This window comes from Vicugna pacos, chromosome 17 (assembly GCF_048564905.1).
Source record: "Vicugna pacos chromosome 17, VicPac4, whole genome shotgun sequence".
Taxonomy (NCBI): domain Eukaryota; kingdom Metazoa; phylum Chordata; class Mammalia; order Artiodactyla; family Camelidae; genus Vicugna; species Vicugna pacos.
In genome coordinates, this window is record NC_133003.1 from 43,697,712 (window position 1) to 43,713,209 (window position 15,498).

Consider the following 15,498-nt stretch of genomic DNA (forward strand, 5'->3'; position numbering starts at 1 on the left):
CCACTTGACCTTGCTGTATTTCCACGGATTATGCTAAAATCCTAAAACAGAAGTAATGAGTACATCTTCTGGGGGAAATATTAAGAACCAGCTAGTAATTCCTGTGCTCACTTTTCCTCCTCTCAAGGCAACAGGTAGTGCTCCAACCGGGTTCCTGTTAAGGCAGATGACATGCCCACGTTGCATATGTAGTATGAGTAACAAATAAAATTTTGTGGAAGCCACTGAGTTTTCGTTTAATTTAATTTTGTAGTATTATCGTTAGTGAAACATAACCTAGCCTTTCCTAACCGATACCTACTTCAACCCAGAATCTATACTGGTGGTGTCTTATAGGACTATACATAGAGGTAGGTCCCTGAAGATATGTGTGTTCCTGTGTCTGTCTCTCTATCCAGTGATATTCATTGGAGTCTTGTTTTAATAAGTTGTGGCTGAAAGAATTATGCTGTAATTGCACAATAGAATACATAGAACTGATAAAAAGGATACTGTATTTACCTACATGAAAGATGTCTATGTTCTACAATTATGTGGAAAATCTAGGTTGAAAAATATATAAAATTATATACATGATATTGCACAATGTCATTGAAAACTAGTCACCTTTTTTGGTAGGGAAGTAGACTTTCCAGGCAGAGGACTGGAGGAATTAACGGTATCTGGTATTATCTCTGATGTAATCACAGCCACTACACTCTTTTGCCTAAATCACCAAATTAGCTTTTTTTTTTTTTAAAAAAAAAATTGAAGTGTGTGCTTGATTTACAATATTGTGTTAGTTTCAGGTGTATAGCAACATATTTCAGTTATATATGTATGTATATATATGTATATTTTCAGATTCTTTCCATTATAGGTTGTTATCAGATACTGAATGTAGGTCCCTGTGCTGTACAGTAAATCCTTGTTTATCTTTTTTATATTATAGTAGTGTATATTTGTTAACCCCATACTCCTAATTTATCCCTCCTCTCATTTTCCTCTTCAGTAACCATAAGTTCGTTTTCTATGTCTGTGAGTCTGTTTCTTTTTTGTGAATAAATCAATTTGTATTATGTTTTAGATTCCACATATAAGAGATATCATATAATATTTGCTTTTCTCTGAGTTACTTCACTAAGCATGATAATCTCTAGGTCCATCCATATTGCTGCAAATGGCAATATGTCATCATTTTTAATAAGTGAGTAATATTTCATTATATATATATATATGTGTGTGTGTGTGTGTGTGTGTACCACATTTTGTTTTAGCTGTTCGTCTGTTTCTCTAATGATTAGTGATGTTGAGCATCTTTTCACGTGCCTGTTGGCTGTTTGTAAGTATTAACTGGAGAAATATCTATTTAGATCTTCTGCCCATTTTTTGATTGCTTTTTTTTTTAATGTTGAGTTGTATGAGCTGTTTGTATACATTGGAAGTTAACCCCTTGTTGGGTGCATCATTTGAAATTATTTTTCCCAGTCTGTAAGTTGTCTTTTCACTTTTTTATTGATGTTTCTTTTGCTGTGCAAAATCTTTTAAGTTTGATTAGGTCCCATTTGTTTATTTTTGCTGTTATTTCATTTGCTTTGGGAGATTGATCTAAGAAAATACTGTTACAGTTTATGGCAGGATATTTTGCCTATATTGTCTTCAAGGAGTTTTATGGTGTCATGTCTTATGTTTAGGTCTTTAAACCATTTTGAGTTTATTTTTGTATATGGTATGAGGAAGTCTTCCAATTTCATTGATTTACATGAAACTGTCCACTTTTCCGAATACCACTTGCTGAAGAGACTGTCTTCCCATTGTATGTTTTTGCATCCTTTGTCATAGATTAATTAACTGAAGATGTGTGTCTATTTCTCTGCTCTCTTTTCTATTCCATTGATCTATATGTCTGTTTTTGTGCCAATACCACAATGTTTTGACTACTGTAGTTTTGTACTATTGTTTGAAGTCTGGGAAGTTTATGCCTCCAGCTTTGCTCTTTTTCCCTGAGATTGCTTTGGCAATTCTGAGTCTTTTGTCAAATTAGCTTTCTTAATGGTCTTACAACCTCAGTTTTGACTTCTGTCTAATCCATTTTCTATACAACAGCCAGCATGATCTTTGTAGTAGATTTTTATATATTTTTTTCTTCTATTGAAAACTTTAATTTGCCCCCACTGTTACCCCATCTTATTCTGCCTTCCTGAAAGACAGGTCCTAAGACAAAGTGTTACAGTTTTACGGGGAGGTGCTATCTTGTAGTGGTGAGAGTGAGAAAGAACGAAAGTGAGGTCAAGAAGAAGGGGCGGCAGAAAGATACTGTGTTACCAGGGTGGCCACTACTTTAGAATCTGCTTAGAATCAAGGACAGTTTCTTGGCAGGTGCAGTGGTTGGACCATGTGGGACACTTCTGATGTGTGAACACAAGAAAAACACAGCTTACAGAAAGACACATCAGAGTGAGGAAATGTGAAGAATTCACCTCCAGCTCCCTCAGGTCTCTCATTGGTAAACTCCCCCGTGCTTCTGGGTCACATCATCTGCAGATGATACAGAACTGCCTAGGAAGCCAGATTCTACATGTGCTGTAGTGATTCATCTGAATATGGAGTTAACACGGGGTAGCAGAGGTTTTGGGCACATGGCAGTTAGCCCTCTGGAGGCAAAATCTAGTGGCTCATATGAAGTTGGACAGCAGCCACACAGGCTTTGGGGCAACAAAATGGCAGAGGGTCCAATGATGTGGGAGCCAGGACCGACTTTGATGAGGTTCTTATAATGTGATTAAATGCAGTTGATTATAGTTTGGACCCCAGGTCTTGGCACTCTGAAGTCCTTACTGTCCTATGAGCATGTTAAGTCTCATTTCCTTTCCCCAGCCCTTAAACCCCTTAAATGTTACTAAGTGTTACTAATTTATTTAGGGCCTCAACTTTGTTTCTCCCTTCTGTGTAAGAAGACTCCTCATCTCTCTTCTAGTTGCCCCTTCTTTGTTCTCACTGCTCTAAGCATCTTTTAATCATCTGTTTGAATTTCCCACTTCCTTGACTACATCAAAAACTCATTGGAAACAAAGGCTTTTTATTATTAACTGTTTTTTACCCAAAAGGAAACACATAGTAGAAAAGCAAGTAGGAATGAATTGATGAATGATAATGACAAGTAATATTTATTTAACATTTATCATATTTTATGTAATACAAGTTTCCCTGATAGTTGAATTTTCAGAGGATTCTTGGGTAGGGTAGTAACTATTGCTTTAGTTTCTTTGTTTTTTGTTTTTCTTTTTCCATTGGTTCTGAGACTATTGTGCACTCCTACGAATGTGTAATTTTCTTCCAGTTTACACTCCATGTACATTTTGTCTTTTATTTAATGTCATACACATAGAAACTACGTGTATATTTTCCTAGATAAATTACAATTGACTCTTGTTGTCAATTCCTATAGTAAATTCCTATAGTAAATGTATTCCAAAACCTGTTTGATAACACAATTAAGTCTGTAACAACTGCTGCTCATGAGAAGTTTAAAAGAACAATTTGGCTAATTCTTCATATTGAATTTAAAATGTATTTTTTCTTGGTTGTTAGTTAGAAAATATTGAGACATATTTGAGATGTTTTAATTTATAAGAAAATTGTATTTTCTTATATGTATTTCTTACATGGAGTTTGTCTTCATTTGTGGTTCTTGACTCACAGCTGCCAAAACTCTTAAAATTTCCTGAGTATCGAGCATGACCTAGGCAGGTGTTTCTTGTTAGTCTAATGAAGTTACTTTTGGACCTCACCTAAGGCTGGGGGCTGGTTGCCAGGACAACCAATCATATGACTTTCAGTCCCATCCCCTGACCTCCAGGGAGGGGAGGGGTGCTGGAGGTCGACTCATTCGCCATTGGCCAGTGATTTAATCAATCATGACTATGTAATGAAGCCTCCATAAAAAAACCAGGCCAGAGTTTCAGAAGCTTCTGGAGTGGTGACCTCTCAGAGGTGTTGGGAGACTGGTGTTCCCGTAGGACATGGAGGCTCCGTTCCCTTTCCCCGTACTTTGCACTGTGCGTCTCTAGCATCTGGTGGTCCCTGAGCCGTTAAGCCAGTAAGTATAATGTTTCTGAGTTCTGTGAGCAGCTCTAACAAATTAATCAACTCAGAGGAGAGAGTTGTGGGAAACTCGCATTTACACTTCTAACTTTGTTAGAGGTACAGGTAACAACCTAAATTAAAGTTGGCATCCTGAGTTGGAGGGGTTTGTTCGAGGAGATTTTGGAACCTCCATTTTGCAGCTTGTTGGTCAGAAATACAGGTAGCTGCCTGGGCTTGTGATTGGCATCTGAAGTGGAGAGGGAGGCAGTCTTGTAGGACTGACCTCTTAACCTGTGGAACTTCGTACTGTCTTTGGGTAGATAGTGTCAGACATGATAGGAATCATAGAACACCCAGCTGATAAGCCAAGAATTTCTTGTTTGTTGAGTGCCCCCCACTGGAATTGGTACCAGACTCATTTGCATTCAGTAACATTCTTGTACATGTGTCAGTCATAAAATTCACGTATGTGCTCGTTCAGTCAATGCAGTACCTTCTTTAGGAGGACTTAAGAATAGACTAAAGCTAGCTTTTGGACAATGTCTATTGAATGATAAATTTTTAAAAATTTCCCCACATTAATAATTTTAATTGCCATTTTCACATCACAGATTGAACTCCTCAGAGGCATTTCGGGTGCTTTAAAAATGTTCCTTCCTCACCTGATATTGAAGCTCTTCTTGAATGCACTTAAAGTTCCCAAGTTCCCTCCCCCAATTTTTCATTAATGTTAATTTAGTTTAAAACAGTGGTTCCCAGTCTTTGAACATTAGAATTGACTAGGGACTTAAAAAAAAAAAGCACTGATAGAGCCCCACACCCAGCGGTTCTGATTTAATTGATCTAAGTTGGGAGCCAAGTCACCCCATGTGATTCCTATATGTAGCCTGGGTTGAGGAATTTTGATTGAGAAGAAAATTTCTCAAGGTGTGATCCATAGTTAATTGAGGTTTTTGGTGAATCTTTGACATCTTCAAAGCTCTTATAATATTAATACAGATTTGGTTCCTGATAGGAAAAATTTCAATTTCATACGTCCTAGGTATCTTGCTAGTCTGGGCATCAATTTCATTAATGATGTGATCTGTCTAGTGTTGGTTAGCAAGTCGGGAACCTGGCCTCCTGACTGAAATTACTGTCTAGAAGTCTCTGAAAGTCAGGGGACACTAAGTGATGGAGTTGATAGCTTTCCTTGTCTAGTCTAACTCGTTCTTGTTATGGATGTGGAAATTGAGGTCCCGACGGATGAGATGTGTTGCCCAATTTGACAAGCTAGTCAGGTGGGGAGCGGGACTATGAACTTGAGGCTCCTAGCTCATAGGCAGGTGTTCATTCTGTTGTACTTCTTGCCTCCCAGACGCCTTGTTGAAATAGCACAGGACTTCAGACTTATTCTTCCTGAGCCCAGGTCCTAAAAATCCCACAACTGGTTATTTTAAGCCTGGGTGCTAAGCTCCATTTACCATTCAGTAATTACTTTACAGTAAGCAGATGTGTGTTATTTTCTAGAAAAGAAAAAAGCTGGAATGTGATCTACACCTGTACCTTCAGGAGTGTGTCTCCACTGAGAAGTAGCAATCAGCGTTAATGTATGAACTCAAGTTGCCGAGGTCTCAAATTTAGCTGATGCTGGTGTGCAGTGCAGTGTAAGGGTTTCTGCTGCCAACAGATCAAATGTTCTCCAGGCTCCCGTCAGCTTTTCCAATTGCCGGGCACCAAATTCTGCTTTTCCCCTGCAAAGCAGGTTTTGTTTCTGTGCAGTTAAGTGGTACACTGGTGAAATGAGATAGTGTCTTTCTCAGAGGAAATAATTTCCCTGGGAGCATAAAGTAACAAAATAGCAAAGTGAATTAGTTGAGGATGTGTTTTTGTTGTGAATTTCTTATGTTGTACACATCTAAGATTACAGAAGGTGGGATGAAGTTAGCACAAACTATATCAATGGGCTTAAAGTTACTTTTTTTTTTTTTGGTAGAATGGGCTCATTGGCATGCTGCTGCCCTTATGTGTTCAGAAATGAGGATAGAAAATGCTAGAAGGCTTATTTCATACTAGGATTCATTACATCATGTTAGCTGCTGGAATATTATGTTTGTTTTGCTCTGATTTCATAGTTATAAATTTTGCATGCTTTCGACCTGGGCTTAATTTAAGTGGTCCCCATGATTGGGAGGTAAGACAGATGTTTTTAAATATGTATTTGCTCAAGGTTTGCTCCTAGAGATAAGGTGGGTCATGTGGTTAAAATGCATTAGCCTGGTAAGTGTGGAAATTGGGTTCAATGCAGCTTAAGGGGATATGAGAACAAACACTTCTGTTGAAATCTGCATATTTCTGCATCCCCCAATAACCCAGTGCTTCAGAAGAACTGGTGATTTTTCCCTCAGTCTGAACAGTTGATGAGTACATTGTAGTGATGAATCTTCAAAGGTATCTTTAGTTCACCATGATCAGACAATTGATCAGATTTACATTTGTTTAATACTGAACTTTTATAAATGTCACTTTTTACCTTGGAGGGTATAATGCGAACCTCTCCCCAGTCTTTGCTTTCTCCTATCAAAAATTAGTAATGGTAGTAAAACAGTGTCTCAGATAGGAGAGGGAAGTGACAATGACTGAATTTTGACATTATGAGTTGACATTACAGTGTGAATCTTCCTAACATGAAATTTGACAACAAAAATTTTCACAGTCAGAAAAAGAGCATTGAGTCCATGAAAAGCATCACATGAAATCAGTTGCAATGATCATGTGAAGATTTTGAAAGCCTTAGGTGGGAGAGCTTTTCCACCTGTGGAGGGAGGGGCTTAGGCTGCATTCCAATAGGTGCATAATAAATAAATCTCAGTATGCGCGCGCTGCAGTGCTGTTAAATGTAATCTGGGGATCCTGTTTAATAGTAATTTAAAATATTGATGTTCAGTTGAAAAGAGGAAGCTCTGCAAAAGAATACTTTTTAGTATTTTAATTCTTAAAAATAGTTTTATAAATGTTCTAAATGTATAGTATTACAAAAGATAATATCAACCCATATTCATGTATCCTTAACCTCCTTTGAAAAAACTTAATACTGTTCTATTTATTTAGATCCATTTTTATTATAGATACAATGAAACCCTTAAATTACAGATACAAATGAAGCCCCTCTCACCCCAGTCTCCTACTTCCCACCTCTTCAGTGGTTTTAAATGTCCTGAAGTAAGCATGTTTGCTTCCCACCCAGGTATTTACGCTTTTATATACATTCATTTATCATACATGCATACAATTATTTTGTGTTAAAATTGAATTGAATAACATGATATATATCCTTAGGTTTATTGCTTTCTTTGTCCCTACATTTAATCCGATCAACAATGATAGTAGTTCATTTATTTTAAATGCAATGTAACAGTCTGTTGTCTGACAGGATCATGATCTGTTCTCATGACTGGGCATTTAAGTTTCAAAAATTTCATTCTTAACAAACTGTGGCAACACATTTCCTGGTACAGGCATTCTCCTGATGTAAATGTTTCTCTAGAGACATCCCCATAGATGTTGAATCATTGGATTGTAGGGTATGTGTGTCTGTGTTACTAGATACTGTTGAATTGTTTCCTGGAGTTGTTGTACGAAATTACATTCACACCAGTTGTTCCCTTATTTTGCTTATGGTTGATGTTACACCCTGGCTGGTGCAGTTTGTGTGTCCTTCTCACCCCATTGCTACGACCTTTTGAAATGTTTTGCAGCCTCAGCCTTACCTACTTTCCTTGAATAGACCCTGCCCTTTCGTAGCAGGTTGGAGAAGCTACAGCCCACTACCCTTTCGCTCATGGGTGGATTATGCTTGCTGCTAGTCTGGCCTTTACTCTGCGATTTAGCTCAAATAATGAGACTTTTCTTTTATAGGAAGTATGCTTGGATCCACATTCTGAAAAGTAGAACATTCTGCTCTGTCTCAAAAGTCCATTCCTTTAGGATCTGACATTAAAAGTAGGATTTAGACTTTATCTAACTTCTTGAAGTTTCTTTTCCAAGGATGGAAGTTCATCCCCTGAAATTCAGTCTGCTTCTTCAGGACTTTGATTGGTGCTACTGGGCCATTTTGTGACAATGATTCTTCTTCCCCATGCTTCAGCAGCCCTGTCGTATCTTTTCAACTTCCCTTCTGTCTGGATTATAAGAAGGCTGCTCTTGGTGACCATACTTGCAGACAGTATGTGTTCTGCTTGGTCTTCTTCTCTTGTCACCCTCCTGGCCTGGAGGGCTGTTCTAGTTGCAAACGAGTTGTTTTTCACTATGGACTCTGCCATTGATAGCATTTAAGACAAAGATTGATTGCTGTCATCTCTGGAAGTGATTTCATGCTGTTTAGTCTTTTGTAAAATCTGTCAATTTTTGACACCTATTTTTCCTCCTTGAGTAAGCTTTGAAGGTCATAATCACTTTGAGAACTACCAGATATTTCAATATCTTCTTTACTAATGTGAACATCATCTCCAGAGATGTGACTAATACAACAGGCAGTAAATGACTGTTTTTTGCCTCAAATATGTGGAGTACATCAAAAAACCAAAGCCCTAAGAATAGCATTTTAGAGGGAAAGGAACCCTCAAAAAACCAGATTTTTTTTCTCTTGATTTCACAAGTTAAATACATGTTGTTGATTTTAGAAATTTTGGGAAATACAGCAGTGCATAAAGGAAACAAAAAAGGTTATCATGGAACCGTATTGACTTTTTGTACAATGCAAACATTACCATCATGTACAATGCAAAACACACACATCATGTACATGTTCAGTGAGTAAATACTTGAGCGCCTATGAGATGTTGGGTATAGAAAGAGAGTGTAAGTAAATTAAATACGAATCTTCCATTCCTGGAGCTTAAACTCTACAGAGGGAGACAGGTAAAAGAAAAATAAGTAAATAGATGAAAACAAATGGAGAAAAAAGGTGTGAAAGTAAGAAAGAGGCATGGGGCTAGTAATGTGAATGGGACGAAGGAGAGGGCTACAAGGGCTGAGCTACAAGGAGTGGAAACTAATTAGTGCGATGGGGAAAGCCAGGGGTTTTTAGAAGAAAACATTTCAGCTGAGTTTCACAGGATGTGAAAAGCAGGCATGTGAAGATCAAGGAGGACTCGGCTGCAGGGAGCCAGAGCTGCAGGTGCAGGGTGTATAGAGACATGAAAGAGGTTGGTATGCCCTTAAAGGTAGGAAGAGACACCATCAATTTAACCACAGCTTTATGTGGAGGAGTCAAGGGGAGATAAAGACGCAAGAATGTAAATGGACAATGCAATTTAATGATGTAACCAGTTTCAGATAAATGGAAAGTTTAAAAAAGTGCATTTTGGGATCTAATAGTATAGTATGTTACTCTTTTTTTTTAAAATTGGAAACAGGTGTACGCTATTTTGTAACTTTCTTTTAAAACATAAGTCTAATATTGTTTTTTTCCACACATCCCCAGGCCTGGATATGTAGAAATTAACTAATTTGTAAATTGATTTTAATATTTGGTGGCATATAGCTGTGAAAAATTCCCTATCTCCAATTATCTTCTATGTTATTCTGAAACAGAGGTTAATTATATAAACCAAAGAGATCCTTTCCCCTGAGGGAAAGGTTAAAATCTTACATACAACGAAGGAGGATTGGTCTTAATCTACCATTCTTCTCCCCTCAATTTTCCCATCAGGAATGAGATCCTTCCATTTCTCATGATGCTCGAGGTGGCTTATCAGATGGTCCTATAGCAATTCCAATTTTGCTTATCACTTTGAATCAACATGTGTCATCGTGTTTTCTATATTTAGGGATAGTAGGAAGCTGTGTGCTGTGACATGTGGGATGTGAGGAACATCAGTTAAGGAGAATGCTAGAGTTGAAGGTGTTAAATGTTTAAAGAAATGATGAGGCTTTGGGCTCAGTTGTCCCCTAGGTTTACCCAGGACTTGGAGATACTAATTCTTAGCGCATTTCCAGGAGGCAGATTTTATCTTCTGTAAATGCCTCAATGCATACAAATGATGAGTTGGCGCAGTGCTGATTTTTATATGTCGAGCTTGAAAACAATAACTCTGAAGGAAGAAAGTTGGTGATTTCTATTTCAACCAGTTCCTTACTTGGACAGTCATCTGTCTTGACTATAGTTTAATACCTTTTGTAGGGCTCCAAAAATAAATATATGTGCCTAAGGTAGTTTTAAATTTTTGTATCCCAATGATACAAAAAAAAAAAAAAACCTCCAGAAATGTACATGAACCAGAGAATCTCTCAATGAACTAAACTTTATTTCCTTTATTTAAATTTTCTTTCTTGTATCAACTTTATCAACTGTTACTGAAAAATGTTTTGTGGCTTGGCTTTGCCCAAGTGTACTATTTGGATTACGTTGGATTTTTTAAGCTATTGAATTATTTTTCTGCTGATTATTTTGAGGCCCCTCATTATCTATCGAAGTGTATATTAAACTACCTCTTGTAGAGTTTGAAGTTATTTTCCCCATATTTTAAAGTATACTCTCTTGGAATAGTCTTTAATTTTGGCCCATATCAACAGTAAAAGATAATTTTAAAAATGGCTTTGTTTTGGTTTTAATTATGGGAAGGTAATTTATAATAACCTTATTTACTTATAATCATCATTCATGTTTCAGGCTCTGACTTAGCGTATTTATTATGGTTGTTTTGGGCTGGCCTTTAACTTTCATATAATCCCCAGTTAAAGATGGCATTTTTCAGAAATAAAGGTAATGGTATTTACTTTGTCAAATTCATACAGTGCTTCTTTTATTTTCCCCAGAGAACTTTCTTTTTACACCTGATTTGTTTCTGAGTCTCATTCCACTTCCTTTCCATCTACCAGGCCAATATCATTTTCACTGTTTTCAGGATGCATGTTTAAATGTGTTGGTCAGTATTTCACTATTTGGTTTTGGATAAAAATAACTACTCATTTCTTCTTTTGTGCTCTCAGTCATAATATTTCCTTTATCTAGTACACTATTGATTTAGCTCAGGCTGCCTTAACAAAATACCATGTACTGGGTTGCTTAAATACACATTTATTTCTCAGTTATGGAGGCTGGGAAGTCAAACATTAAGGTACCAACAGATTGAATTTCTGGTAGGAGCCCTCTTCCTGGCTTGCAGATGGCCACCTCTTTTTCTCTTTGTTTCTCTCTCTCTCCGTCCCCTTATAAGGACACTAATCCCATCATAAAAGCCCTACTTAGAGAAGACTTCATCTAAACCTAACCACCTTCCAAAGGCCCTAGGTCCAGATACCATAACGTTGGGGGTTAGGGCTTCAGCATGTGAATTTTGGGGGATTCAAACATTCAGTTTGTAACAACTGTATTTCTCTCTTGTTTTCCTTTACCTCCCACCCAAATCCTACTCTAATTAAAGAAGTTTTCAAATCATACCTTCTTGGGTTTGATTTTCCTATTTGGAATTGCTGTGAAAACGTATCACTCTCTGCAATCTATTAAGTGTTGGTGAGGATATTCTTACTTTCCCACTACGATAACGGCTACTAGAGGATGTGTCATTTCTGTAACCCACAAGGCATTTACTTTCTGTATCATATGTATTCAGGAATACTGAATACAAGTAATTAGAAAGTTTCTAGTCAAGCCATTGATCAAATATTTATATCTGCTAATGACAAGTGTTGATGGTGTGGAAAAATTGGAATCCTCCTACACTGCTGGTGGGAATGTAGTTTGGTGCAGCCATTATGGAAAAAAGTATGGAGATTCCTCAAAAAGCTAAAAATATACTTACCCTATGATCCAGCAATCCCACTTCTGGGTGTATATCTGGAGGGAACTCTAATTTGAAAAGATACATGCACCCCAGTGTTCATAGCAGCACTATATACAATATGCAGGACATGGAAGCAACCTAAATATCCATCAACAGATGACTGACTAAAGAAGTTGTGGTTTATTTATACAATGGAATACTACTCAAACATAAAAAAGAATAAAATAATGCCATTTGTAGCAACATGGATGGACCTGGAGGTCATCATTCTAAGTGAAGTAAGCCAGAAAGAAAAAGAAAAATACCATATGGTATCATTCATATATGGAGTCTTAAAAAAAAAGTCACTAATGAATTCATCTATAAAACAGAAACATACTCACAGACATAGTAAACAATCTTATGGTTACTGAGGGGAAAGGGAGTGGGAAGGGACGAATTTGAGATTTGTGAATATTAACCAGTCTATATAAAATAGATAAGCAGCAAGTTATAGTGTATTGCTCAGGGAACTATATTTGCTGTCTTGTAACCTATGATGAAAAAGAATATGAAAATGAATATATGTATGTATATGTATGACTGAAACATTATGCTGTACACCAGAAATAACTGACACATTGTAAACTGACTATACTTTAACAACAACAATAAATGCTTGCTCAATCCAAAAAATACCCACCACATTATGTATTTACAACTATATAAATAAAACCTTCACGTCTCCCAGAATATTGAACAGAAACCTGTCTGAGCCAGAGTCAGGCTTTCTGCAAAACCTTCTATATCAGACATTGCTGGTCTTAAAAAAATATGCTTTCTGTAAAGAATGTTGAAGCTGAGGTGCATGGAATTTTTAAGACAGAGTTTTACTCTATCATTTTCTTCTGTGCCAAACAAAAACTGGAGTTACCAGTGTTGTGTGGGTCCACAATGTTTATTCCTTTCCTTATTCCCTGAAAGCTACTTAAGGACTTCTATTCCAGTGTAAGGGGATCTGCTAGAAGCCCACTGTGATGACTGAGGTAGAGCATGGGGAGTCAAACAGCCTGAGCTCTAATACAGACTGTCTTTTTACCATATATGCCTATTCTTTCATTCTCTGCATGCAAATTTGGCTCCCATCCTCACTGCAAAACTGGGCTGTGTTTTGCCTCAGAGTTTCATGCTTTCTAAGCCCGAAGATTTCTTTAATATTAGGAATTAGTAGGTCCTGAGAACCTTGACCAATAGGGGATGAACAACCAGTAAATAGATAACTGCCCTGGTCTGTGTTTTGAGTGGAAAACATTGGAGTTCATTTCACACTGTACCACGGTAGGACTGACTCCTGCTGGACCATGATGGTAACCAATTTAATAACACACCCTTGGATTAGTTTTCCATCCATCCTTTTTCCACACCAAGCCATCCAGCTGCCCCCCTACAAGTGGTCCTTCGGTTTCCGGGATCTCTCCTAAAACTAAACCACTTGCCTGTAACCTTGTCTCATGTCGGTTTCCAGGGCTCTCAAGCTAGGACATTGTCTGACCCTTAGAACTTACAAGTTCCTGGATGAGTTACTTAGTGTCTATAACTCAGTTACTTCATATACATAAAATAATCATTGCTTCCTGTGTAGGAAAGACTTAATACAGCAGCCCTGAGATGACTATCCTAAGAGGTATGTTTTTGAGATTGGCCCTTGGCTGACATCTGAGATCATGGCTAGTACTAACACAGTTGTTTTAATTGATTAGCGTTGCTTACTATGCCTAACTATCTGGGCAAATAATGTGGAGTATCCTGAACACCCGCTTTCTTTGAGTAGCATAGACTTCTGGTAATTCTAGCAGAGGGTGACCTATGTGGCCAGCCCACTTACAAACAAAACAAATGCTCAGTGCCCACACCCAGCCCCTAATCAGCCTCCCTGGATAGAAATACCGCACACGTGCTGATTCATTTTCATTGCTGGGGAAGTGTGCACATTGTGTGAACCCCTCATGGGAGGGAGGGACCCCAGGGAAGCTGTATGTGGAGGACCCCAGAATTGGCCTGTGTCTTGTTTCTTTATTATCCAGCTGTGTATCCCTACTCTCCCATTGTAATGCTTGTGATCTTAGCCATAGGTCCAACTCAGATGCTCAGTCCTGTGAGTCTTCCTAGCAGGTCTTTGATTTTAGCAGTCGTCTTCGGGACCCCACCACACCTGCTGTGGTTATTTTGAAGACTAAATGAGATAATACACAAGATTTTAGTACAATGCTTCTAACATCATCAGTGTCCAGTAAATCTTAAGATCAATACCAGGTAGCAGTTTGGGAATCCCAAGTTAATCAGACTGAGAGAGTATACAGATTACGGCAGAGTCTCAAGAGATAAAGGGATAGATGGGAATGAGAGGGACTGGGGCTGAAATTTAACTTGGAAATGCTCCATGCGTTTGCTTTAAAACACCAGTCCTCTTCCCCCATCTTTGCACAGCCAGTAGGAAATGTAAAATACCAGCTACTGGCTTTTCTTTTCCTCTTCTTGCCAACACAGACCTCCTGTCCAAACGCTCTATTTAATGTCATTGACTTGAACTTTTTCTTTACCTTTCCGAGCTGACACCTTTACCCATTTGCAGTGACCTTCCTGTCCCATCCGCATGCCCACTTCTGACCATGTGTCCTGAACTGGCTCAAGCCCTCTCGCTGGGAAATTACCAGAGTGCTCAAATCCTAGGGGCTTCTCCTTTCAGGAAACAAAGTGCTGTAGCTTAAAATCATGAATGTGAGTATGGAGATTGGGACTGTGCACTAAAGGCGTTGTCTCTAATTTTAAGACTTTGAGCAAGTTACTTCGATTCCCCAGTCTCTGTTCGGTCATGTGTGATACCAAGATAATAGTTATGTTTTTTGTTTGTGTGTTTGTGTTTTTACTTGCTGGTCTGGGGTGGGATGGAGGCACACATTATGTTGGTAAAAACACGGCGTAGACACTAAAGCCCTGCACCCATGTTTGCCTTTTGAACTCCTACTTCGAGCTCCTTGAAGATGTGGGCCGACGTTCCCTATGGTAGTAGCAAAGCGATAGGCTGCTCCCTGGGGCTCAGTTAAGAAATCTTGGTAAGTTTATTGATGAGGACCTGGGAGTTTGGAAACAATAGGTCATGGGGATATTGAGAAGAGAAGAAAGCACTGGGTTGGGAGTAATCACTTTACATACAGAGCAGGAGCTAATGAAGTGGCCATTTTCAGGATTATTATGGTGGAGTCAAGTCTTTACTGCCGGTTAAAGTTTCCTTCATTGTTAGGTGCATTAGAAATAAGTGCCCTACTGCCCTGCAATACTGTTGTTAATTATGCCAGACATTGGTGATATTTGAGATAAAATAACCCTTAGATTTCCATTTCACCTTTATCATTGGCAAAGATTTATCATGAATGGGGATATTAAGTTCTTGAGATTTTTTTTTCTCATTGAGGTATAAAAAGAGCATGAGAGTAGTGACTTATCAAAATGCAATATTATAAGGAAAGGGCAATATAGGGTATTATTCTATAATAATTTTTTAGCCATTGCTTTATTTAACAAACATTTACATACTACTTACTTTGTGTCAGACAGTATTTTAAAAACCTTATACATACGATTTTAATCCTTGTAACATTCTGGCTATGATCATTATTTTACAGACAAA

General features: G+C 37.9%; 1 protein-coding gene across 3 annotated transcripts in view; it reads left to right on the plus strand.

Annotated features, from left to right (window-relative positions):
• Positions 1 to 15,498, plus strand: part of CNTN4 (contactin 4) — an 809,034-nt gene that overhangs the window by 97,983 nt on the left and 695,553 nt on the right. Inside the window, exon 1 of one of the 3 annotated variants that reach the window (XM_072941738.1) lies at positions 4,026 to 4,078. The exons of the other annotated variants lie outside the window; for them this stretch is intronic. The gene's annotated coding sequence lies outside the window, so the exon portion shown is untranslated. Of the gene's footprint in view, positions 1 to 4,025; positions 4,079 to 15,498 lie in introns of those variants that run through there. 3 annotated transcript variants of the gene reach the window in all.